The following is a 10,100-nucleotide window of genomic DNA, read 5'->3' on the forward strand; positions in this document are numbered from 1 at the left end:
CCCCGGCCTCGGCCCCGCCCCATGGCCTCGGGCAGCCTGCGCTGTTCCGTGTGCGCGGCGCATACGCACCTGGGTTGTCTCGATCCCAGACATCCGAGTAGATCCCGCGAAAGATCTCCCACGTGGGTTGCGGACGGTGCCCAAGGGTAGCAGAGCTAGCAGAGGCAGTGACGGACTGAGTCTGTGGCAGGTCGTTTGCAAAGAGAAAAGCCATCTGCCGCTTAATTTATGGCTCAAGTTTCAGAATTTTATTCCCAAGGGACTTTAGAAATTACTTCAGGCTTGCCACCTAACCTTAAACCACCCCCTTGGAGACCGGCTAAGTGTTATTTGTGTTTTCTGTTTAGTTTTTATCACCATCGATACTTGGTTGTAACAATGGTTGTGTACATTGGTTGGCCCAGCAAGTATTACTTCTCCAGCTTAACAGATGTGGAAACTTCAGCCCAGAGACATGAGTTGACACCCCACCCCCAAAGCTAGAGTCTAAAACCCTTTCCTTCGCTCCTCATCGCCCACAGGATAAAATGCAAATTAATCAGACTAGCGGTGAGGCCCTCCGTGGTGTGCCTAACCTGCATCCCGAGGTTTTCACCCTACTTTGATCCAGAAAGCATCTTTCCGCCTCCTCTCTTCTCCCTTCCTTAAATACCCCTTACAACTTCCTGTACCATTCCTCCCTGTTTAGCTTCTACTTGGTTTCTTGGTACATGCTGGATCCACCCCTTTCATACATATTCCAGACCATATTTCCACTGCAGCATTTGAGATGAGAGAGATGGGAATGGGACTCACCGACCCAGAGGTAAGGAGCTATCCCAACTTGGGTTGAGGGTCAAGGGAGCTGGCACTTGTGCGGCAGAGACTGAGGGAGAAACTGTTGTGCAGTGTCAAACTATCTCTGGGTTTCCTCCAGGAATCTTTATTACAGATTCATTAACAGAGGTGTCAAAGGCACAGGAACAAGGATGTGCACCTCAGAAACACAGAGCTCAGTGGAAAATCAGTTTGCTTCTATTTGTTTAAAAAATGGAGGACTTTTATGCATAAATCTAAGACCTTCTTGAATCTAACATTCAAAGATCTGTATGCCACAGAAAGGAGGGTCTTGGAATGCCTGAGGATAGTATTTAAATCTGAAACATCGATATTATTCGCCACAGTTATAGGGTCACCACAAACCAAGCATTCAATAAAAACGTGTTTGTTTACTAAGTAATCCAGAGATAAATTTTTTCCCCTCATAGTTCTGCTCATTTCTCCACTTCCTTCCCTCATTTACCACCCCTGGGGACTTCATTCACCTCTGGGTTCCTCAGAAACATCCCATGCGTATAGTTATAATACCTATTCTTTCTTTTTTGCCATTCTCTTTTATATTGGTGACTTTTCCTCTTGCTTAGATGTTAAATCTCTGACATCTTTGGTTATTTTAGTATATATGATTACAAATTAGTGATCTTGGGATTTTTTTCTTGATGAAACCATCATTCAATGAATATTTTTTCACCTTCCTACTCTGTACCTGAGATTACAGTGATAAAATTATATAGTCCCCACTGCCCAGGAACTCAGAATCCTGTGAGGAAGGCAGACAGGTAAATGGAAAATGATAACACACTGTGACCTGCATCATGGGAGGGATGTGTATCAGGTGCCACAGCGGCAAGAGGAAGATGTCACAGGTGTGCCTGGGGAAGTGAGAGATGACTTCAGAGAGGAGATGTGGCGTGTTCCTTTTCTGTTGCTGCATAACAACAAACCGCCACAGACTTAGTGACTTAAAACAGTGTCAGTTTATTAGCTCCCAGTTATACGGATCAGAAGTTTGCACAGGGGCAAGGTTGAGTTCTCTACTCAGGGTATATTGCAAGGCTGAAATCAAGGTATCAGCTGGGCTGACTTCTTGCAAAGATCTTCCAAGCTCATTCTTTTAGGCACAATTCAGTTTCCTGTGGTTGTAGGATTGACATCCCCATTTCCTGAGCCTGCCTACAGTTCCAGAGGTCACCTGCATTCCTTCCATCCTTCCACATAACCCCTTCCATCCTGAAAGCCAGCGACAGAGACCTTCTTGCATGCCAAACATCCTCCTACATCAGATCTCTGTCTAACTTCCTCTTTTGCTCCCAGCCAGAGAAAACGCTCTGCTTTTATTTTTATTTTATTTTATTTTATTTTATTTTATTTTATTTTTGAGATGGAGTCTCACTCTGTCGCCCAGGCTGGAGTGCAATGGTGCAATCTCGGCTCACTGCAATCTCCATCTTCCGGGTTCAAGAAATTCTCCTGCCTCAGCCTCCTGAGTAGCTGGGATTACAGGCGTGCGCCACCACGCCGGCTAAGTTTTGTATTTTTAGTAGAGATGAGTTTTCACCATGTCGGTCAGGCTGGTCTCGAACCCCTGACCTCGTGATTCGCCCACCTTGGCCTCCCAAAGTGCCACCGCTCCCAGCTTTGAAAGAGAGCGTGTGATTAGATCAGGCACACTGACAATCTGTTCTTAACATCAACATTGTCACATAACATAACCTGATCATAGGTGTATAATTCGTTATATTCACAGTACTGAGGGTTATGCAGGCTATGTACACCAGCCGTCACGGATCTGCAGGGACATCTTAGAATCTTGCTGGCCACATATCATGCCATGGCTGGCAACTGAAACTTGAATGGGGGTAGTTAATTGCTGGAAGAAATAAGGATGGAGGAGTCTGCATTCCAGGCAGAGGGAATCCTGTGTGTCCAAGCTTGGAATTATGAGGGAACATGCCCTGCCTAGGAACGGCAAGAGTTGCTGGCCACTGGGTTTTGGGAGAAATGCAGGCAGGGGGTGAAGCTAGAGAAGGAAGAGAGCTGCCAGGAGATTGGGAAGGAAGGATAGTAGAGCGGGCCAAACTGCTAGGAAGGGAGATAAAGGTCTAAAGGTCTGAACCACAGCTGTGGCCGTGAAAATGATATGAGTACTATTCGTTGGGATGCATTCAACTGCAATGAACAAGACACCTGGCCCAAAACAGCTTAAACCGTGAGATTAATTTTATCACATAACAAAAATCCAGTAGAGGGGTCCAAGGTTGGTTAGGGCTGTGAACAGGCATATTGAGAATCAAAAGATGGCCATCTCAGCTCCAAACATCATGACCTCCTACACAGAAAAGAAGGGGGAACCGTCCCTCTGTTTCTTTCCCTCACTCTTTTTTAAAATAAATTTTTTGTTTTAGAATGTTGACGAAAGAGTCAAACTCTGTAATTGAAGAGATTTGTTCTGAGCCAAGTATGAGTGACCATGGCCTGTGATACAGCCCTCAGGAGATCCTGAGAACATGTGCCCAAGATAGCCAGATTACAGCTTGGTTTTATACATTTTAGGGAGACATAAAGCACCAAGCAATACATGTAAGGTGTACATTGGTTCAGAAAGTCAGGACAACTGGAAGTGGGGACTTCCAAGTCATAGACGGATTCAAAGATTTTCTGATTGGCAATTGGTTGAAAGAGTTACTATCAATAGAAGTTAATGTCTGGGTTATGGTAAGGGGTTGTGGAGACTGAGGTTTTGTCATGTGGATGAAGCCTCCCGATAGCAGGCTTCAGAAAGAATAGATCGTATGTGTTTCTTATTGGACTTAAAGAGTCTGTTCTATCAGGAATTCCAAAAGGGAAGAGGGTAGAATGAGGCACGTCCGGCTACCCCTTTCCATCACAGCCTGAACTAGTTTTTTCAGGTTAACATTGGAGTGCCCTTGGCCAAGAGGAAGGGTCTATTCAGGTGGTTAGGGGGCCTTAGAATTTTATTTTTTGTTTACAAGAACAGTTTTAGATTTAAAGAAAAAGTGAGACGATAGTACAGAGACTTCTGTACCCACATTCAGCGTTCATATTCTCCTATTGATATGGTTTGACTTTGTATCATCACCCAAATCTCATGTCAAATTGTAATTCCCAGTGTTGGAGGAGGAGACTTGGTGGAGGTGATTGCCTCATGGGGTGGATTTCCCCCTTGCTCTTCTTGTGATAGCAAGTGAATTCTCACAAGATCTGGTTGTTTAAAAGTGTGTAGCCCTTCCCCCTTTGATGTTTCTCTCTTCTGCTCTGCCACAGTAAGATGTGCCTGCTTCCCCTTTACTTTCCACCATGATTTAAGTGTCCTGAGGCCTCCCAGCCTTGCTTTCTGTATAGCCTGTGTAACTGGGAGTCAATTAAACCTCTCTTCTTCATAAATTACCCAGTCTCAGGTAGTTCTTCATAGCAGTGTGAGAACAGACTAATACACCGCTTATTGTGAACTTGTATTAGTATAGTACCTTTGTCATAACTAGTGAACCAATATTGACGCATTATCATTAACTGAAGTCCATACTTTATTTAGATGTCCTCAGTTTTCTCCTAATGCCCTTTTTCTGTTCCAGGATCTCATCCAGGAGACCACACTATGCTTAGTCATCATGTCTCCTTAGGCTTCTCTTGGCTGTGAGTTCCCCTTGTTTTTGATGGCCTTAACAGTGCTGAGGAGTACTGGTTAGGCGTTTGGTAGAATAGTCTTCAATTGTGAATCATCTAATGTTTTTCTTATGATGACACTGAGGTTATAAGTTCTGGGGAAGGAGACCACTGAAGTAAAGTGCCATCTTTATCACATCCTATCAAAGGGAGTCCATTGTCTTAGTCCATTTTGTGCCACTATAACAAAATACCACAGACTGGGTAATGTGTAATGAACAGAAATTTATTTCTCACAGTTCTGAAGCCTGGAAAGTCCAAGATCGAGGGACCGATGTCTGGCAAGAACCTTCTTGCTGTGTCATCCTGGGGGGGAAGGGCAAAGAAAAGATGAGAGAAAGAGGAAGAAGGGTCAAACTCATCCTGTTATAAGGTACCCATTCCCTAGATAATGACATTAATCCATTCATGAGGGCTCTGCCCTCATAACTTAATCATAACTTCAATACCTCTTAAAGGTCCCACCTCCTAACACTGTTGCATTGGGGATCAACTTTCCAAAACATGACCTTTGGGGGACATATTCAAACCATAGCAGGTATGTACTGTCAGTATGATTTATGACTTGGTGTTGAGCTTGATCACCTGCCTGATATAGTGTTTGTCAGGTTTCTTCCCTGTAAAGCTACTCTCTATTTACTTCTTTCCATACTATACTCTTTGCAAGGAAGTCACTATGCCCAGCCCACACCTAAGGAGTGGGGAGCTATGCTCCACCTCCTTGAGTTCAAAGTATCTGCACAAATTACTAGAAATTCTTCTGCATGTGAGATTTGTCTCTTCTCCCCTGTTTACTTATTATGTAATCTTTTATTTATATTAATATAGACTTGTGGGTATATATTTTATGCTCTGGGTTATAATCTAATACTAACATTACTTATTTTGTTGCTCTAATTATTCTGGGTTTGGCCATTGGGAGCACTTTGATTTGTCTCCTGTGTCCCTTCGATACACCTCATTATGTTTTTTGTGTGTGTGTGTTTTTGTTTGTTTGTTCATTTGTTTTTTTACTTTTCAGCACTTCTTTGCTTTCTGGCACTGCCAGCACTCCAAGATCATCTTGAATATTTCCTGTCCCAGTCTAAAATCAGCCATTTTTCCAAAGGACCTTGGTTTCTTTTGTTGCAGAATGGTGTTAGAGACCAATATCTGGTGCTGGGTGTGCAAAGGATTCTCTTTTCATTATGGATAGTATTTCCCATCAGCCTCCCAGCAGACTACTCATTTTGTTTTTGCAGCAATGTCTGCTAACTGTGCCCCCAAGTTTATTCTCCTCTTCCCATTGTAATCAAATTTTATCTGAGCATATAGGACTCCTATAATAAAGAGTTCATTCCCTAGCTCCCTTGCAACTAAATGTGACCAGGTGACTAAGTACTGGCAAAAGGGAAGTCAACTGAAGTGTGTCCATCCAGAGACCTTCATTGAGAGTCCCTTTCTTAAGAGACTACTGCTTTTACGTCTTTCCTTGTCCCTTCCTCCCGCACTGGAGTACTTGCAGGCCATCTTGGAGAGTCAGGACATGGGGCCATACACAGGAATGGTGGCTCTGGGAGCAGAATCCCCTCCCTAATCTGGACCACAGGGCTGTGTACTTTCTCATGGGAGGTGTAAATGACTGTCCTGGTAGCTGAGCCGACTGCTAATAGTATTTTGTTGGCTGCGAATTGGGTCACATGGCTATGACATAGAAGTCAGGATCACCATGATGGGTTCAGCCCACCCGAGGTCCACCTGGGGCTGGGCACACTGCCTGGCTATATCTAAGCAGAAGCCGGGTTAGGTTACAAGGGAGCTGAGAGATGGATGGTTGTTGCCTAGCAGCCAACTGTGTTGGCCCTGAGAAGCTCATGGAGAGGCAAGACTTGGGGGACCAGAGTGGATTGTAGGGCCTACCCCATATGTAAATGATCTTCCAAAAATCTATTATGATTATCCCCAGGGCCACTTCACTGTTACAAGAAGCAGAACATTAGTAAATCTGATTTTTAAAAGTTCACAGTGCTGTCACAGCCAAACAAAAGTTATTTCTGGGATTTCTGCGTGTGGAATGCCCACAAAATTTTCTAAGTGTGGAAAGAGGCAATGTGACAAGGTTTCTAACAGACAGTTGTCTTGAATTCTCTGTAATCTTGATCAGCTCTAATTCTTTTATCCATCAGTTGCTAGTACATTAACTTCTTACTTTAACATTATGTTTGTTGTATATTTTCCATTGGTATATATATTTATAATAGAAAATATGGAAAACACAAGAAAAAGAAAAAACTCATTCCTTCTATAGTTCTCTTTCTATTCAGTTTTTCTCTATTCATAAATCTTTCTTGTGCTGGTATTTTTTTATTTTTAGATACATTTTTAAATAGTTCTTAGGTATGAATAGTTGTGATCTGTCCTATACATGCAATTTTGTATCTTACTGTTTTCACTTAACATGGCTTAAGTAGTTTTTTTTTTTTTTTTTTTTTTTTTTTTTTTTTTTTTTTTTTTTGAGACAGGGTGTCACTTTGTCACCCAGCCTGGAGTACAATAGCATCATCTCAGCTCACTGCAACCTTCGCCTCCCAGGTTCAAATGATTCTGTCACCTTAGCCTCCCAGGTAGCTGGGATTACAGGCGTGTGCCACCATGCCTGGCTAATTTTTGTGGGTTTTGTTGTTGTTGTTGTTGTTTGAGACAGAGTCTCGCTCTGTCACCTAGACTGGAGTGCAATGGTGTGATCTCAGCTCACTGCAACCTCCACCTCCCAGGTTCAAGCAATTTTCCTGCCTCAGCCTCCTGAGTAGCTGGGACTACAGGTACATGCCACCACGCCCAACTGATTTTTTTTTGTATTTTAGTAGAGATGGGGTTTCACCATGTTGGCCAGGCTGGTCTCAAACTCCTGACCTCAAGTGATCCACCCACCTCAGCCTCCCAGAGTGCTGGGATTACAGGCGTGAGCCACCGCACCCAGCTAACATAAGTAGTTTCACTTATTTTCTCTTATACTTAACAAACATAATTTTCAGTATCTGGAAGTATATTTAAAAATTTAACTTTATTCTAGTTTTTTTAATGAAAGATGTTCATGCAACGGACATAGTGCTCTTGGTAACTTCTTGGCTGCTGGAAAAAGCGATGGCGAGAGAGTGGTTTTTGCCCTTAGTGCTTGAGGTAGAGTGAGCGAGCCCACCAGAGTACCTGTGCTAACTTCAACTCTGAGACGTGAAACTCACACACTTGCCACGGAATGGCTGTCCCTTTCTTGTTCCTTTAGCGCTTGTCACAGCTTACCTAATTTTGCTCACTTTACCAATACAATGCAAAGGAATGTTATGGATTGCTGTTGGGGGAGAGCTTCCATTTAAGAAAAGGACCTTCAATCACATGAGCTATCTGAGTTAGTGCATTCTGAGTGATTATAGTAGGAGATAGGCTTTTAAAACATCAGATTTCTCAGGCAACAAAAACAAAAATAGACAAATGGAACTTAGTAAAACTAAAAAGCTTTTGCACAGCAAAGGAAACAACTGAATGAACAGACAACCTGTTGAATGGGAAAAAATATTTGCAAACTATTCATCCAACAAGGGGCTAATATCCAGAATATACAAGGAACTTGAACAATTCAATAGCAAAAAAATGAATAATCCCATTAAAAAGTGGGCAAGAAACATAAATAAATAGACATTTCTCATAAGAAGACATGTAAATAAATGGCCAATGGTATAGGAAAAAAATGCTCAGCATCACTAATCATCCGGAAAAATGCATCAAAACCACAGCGAGTTCTATATCAAAACAGGTCCATTTAAAAACAATGTTTAAATACAGTGAAATATCATCTTACCTATTATCATGGCTCTTGTTAAAAAGTCAAAAAATAACATGCTGGCCAGGATGTGGGGAAAAGGAAACTCTTTTTTTCTTTTCTTTTCTTTTTTTTTTTTTCAGATGGAGTCTCGCTTTGTTGCCAGGCTGGAGTGCAGTGGTGCAATCTTGGCTCACTGCAACCTCTGACTCCCTAGTTCAAGCGATTCTCCTGCCTCAGCCTCCCGAGTAGCTGGGACTACACGCACACTGCAATCCCACGCCCAGCTAATTTTTGTAATTTTAGTAGAGATGCGGTTTCACCATGTTGGCCAGGATGGTCTCAATCTCCTGACCTCGTGATCCACCCGCCTTAGACTCCCAAAGTGCTGGGATTACAGGCGTGAGCCACCGCGTCTGGCCGGAAAAGGAAACTCTTATACACTGTTGGTAGGAATGTAAATTAGTATAGTCACTATGGAAAACAGTATGGAGATTTCTCAAAAGACTCAAAATACGACTACTATATGATCCAGCAATCTCACTACTATAATCTCACTACTGGGTATTTATCCAAAATAAAGGAAATCAGTATATCAAAGGGATAGCTGCATTCCCATGTTTATTGCAGCACTATTCACAATAGCCAAGATATGAGATCACCCAAGTGTTCATCAACAGTTGAATGAGTAAAGAAAATGTGGTATATATACACAATGCAATACTATGAAGCCACTGAAAAGAATGAAATCTTGTTATTTGTAGCAACGTAGATGATCATTATGTTACGTGAAATACTCGAGGCACAGAAGGAAAAATATTATATGTTCTCATATGTGGAGCTAAAACATTTGATCACATAGAGGTAGAGAGTAGAATGATAGTTACCAGAGGCTGGGAAGGGTGAGCGGTGAGGAGGAGGAGGAAAGAAAGAGAGGTTGGTTAATGGGTACAAACATACAATTAAATAGAAGGAATAAGTCCTGGTGTTTGATAGCACAGTAGGGTGACTATAATTAACAATAATATATATTTTGGAATGGTTAGAATAAAAGATTTGAAAAGTTTCTAACATAAAGAAATGATAAATGTTCAAAGCGGTAGATATCCTAAATACCCTGATTTAGTCATTGCACATTGTATGCATGTATCAAAATATCACATGTACCTGATAAATATGTACAATTATTATGTATCGTCTGGGCACAGTGGCTCGTGCCTGTAATTCAAGCACTTTGGGAGGCCAAGGCGGGCGGATTGCTTAAGCTATAGAGTTGGAGACCAGCCTGGGCAACATGGTAAAACCCTGTCTCTACAAAAAAAAAAAAAAAGCTTGGGCCTGGGAGGCAGAGGTTGCAGTGAGCTGTGATTGTGCCACTGTACTCCAGTCTGGGCGCCAAAGTGAGACTCTCAAAATAAAAAAAAAGTATTATTTATTGATAAATTTTTTTTAAAAATATACCACATTACTAACAAGGATAACCCATTTTTCAGAAGTTGGCTATTTGCTGGGAGCCTACTTATGTTCTTCAGCACTGCAGCATCCCCCTGACGGTCTGATGGTCCACTCCTTACTTCCAGTGTCTTTGTCTTGACAGCAAGAAGAGAATTGTCTGTTTCTTCCCCTCCTCCTGTTTAATTACCTTATTGTTTTCCTGTAATTTTCAATTCACATATAAGGAAAAAGCGGCAGAGAAAGGTCAGGTGGCTGTCACCAGACCCCAAGGACACTAAATGGAGCAGCCAGAGAGGACCTCAGAGCCACCTGACAGGCTCTCCCTCACTCTGTTCCATGGTACCTC

The 10,100-nt window shown here is 42.3% G+C and overlaps 1 protein-coding gene and 1 long non-coding RNA gene across 2 annotated transcripts in view; one reads left to right on the forward strand and one right to left on the reverse strand.

Moving 5' to 3' along the window:
- MAP3K2 (mitogen-activated protein kinase kinase kinase 2) overlaps positions 1–271 on the reverse strand; it is an 89,767-nt gene extending 89,496 nt beyond the window's left edge. The window contains exon 1 of the mRNA XM_011980484.1: positions 70–271. The gene's annotated coding sequence lies outside the window, so the exon portion shown is untranslated. The remainder of the gene's footprint in view (positions 1–69) is intronic.
- LOC105539997 lies at positions 7–1,219 on the forward strand. The gene is made up of 2 exons (XR_001006133.1): positions 7–805; positions 917–1,219. It is a non-coding gene; the product is annotated as an uncharacterized LOC105539997 (long non-coding RNA).
- Positions 1,220–10,100: the final 8,881 nt, after the last annotated feature.

The sequence above is a fragment of the Mandrillus leucophaeus genome, unplaced genomic scaffold, assembly GCF_000951045.1.
Source record: "Mandrillus leucophaeus isolate KB7577 unplaced genomic scaffold, Mleu.le_1.0 Scaffold213, whole genome shotgun sequence".
Taxonomy (NCBI): domain Eukaryota; kingdom Metazoa; phylum Chordata; class Mammalia; order Primates; family Cercopithecidae; genus Mandrillus; species Mandrillus leucophaeus.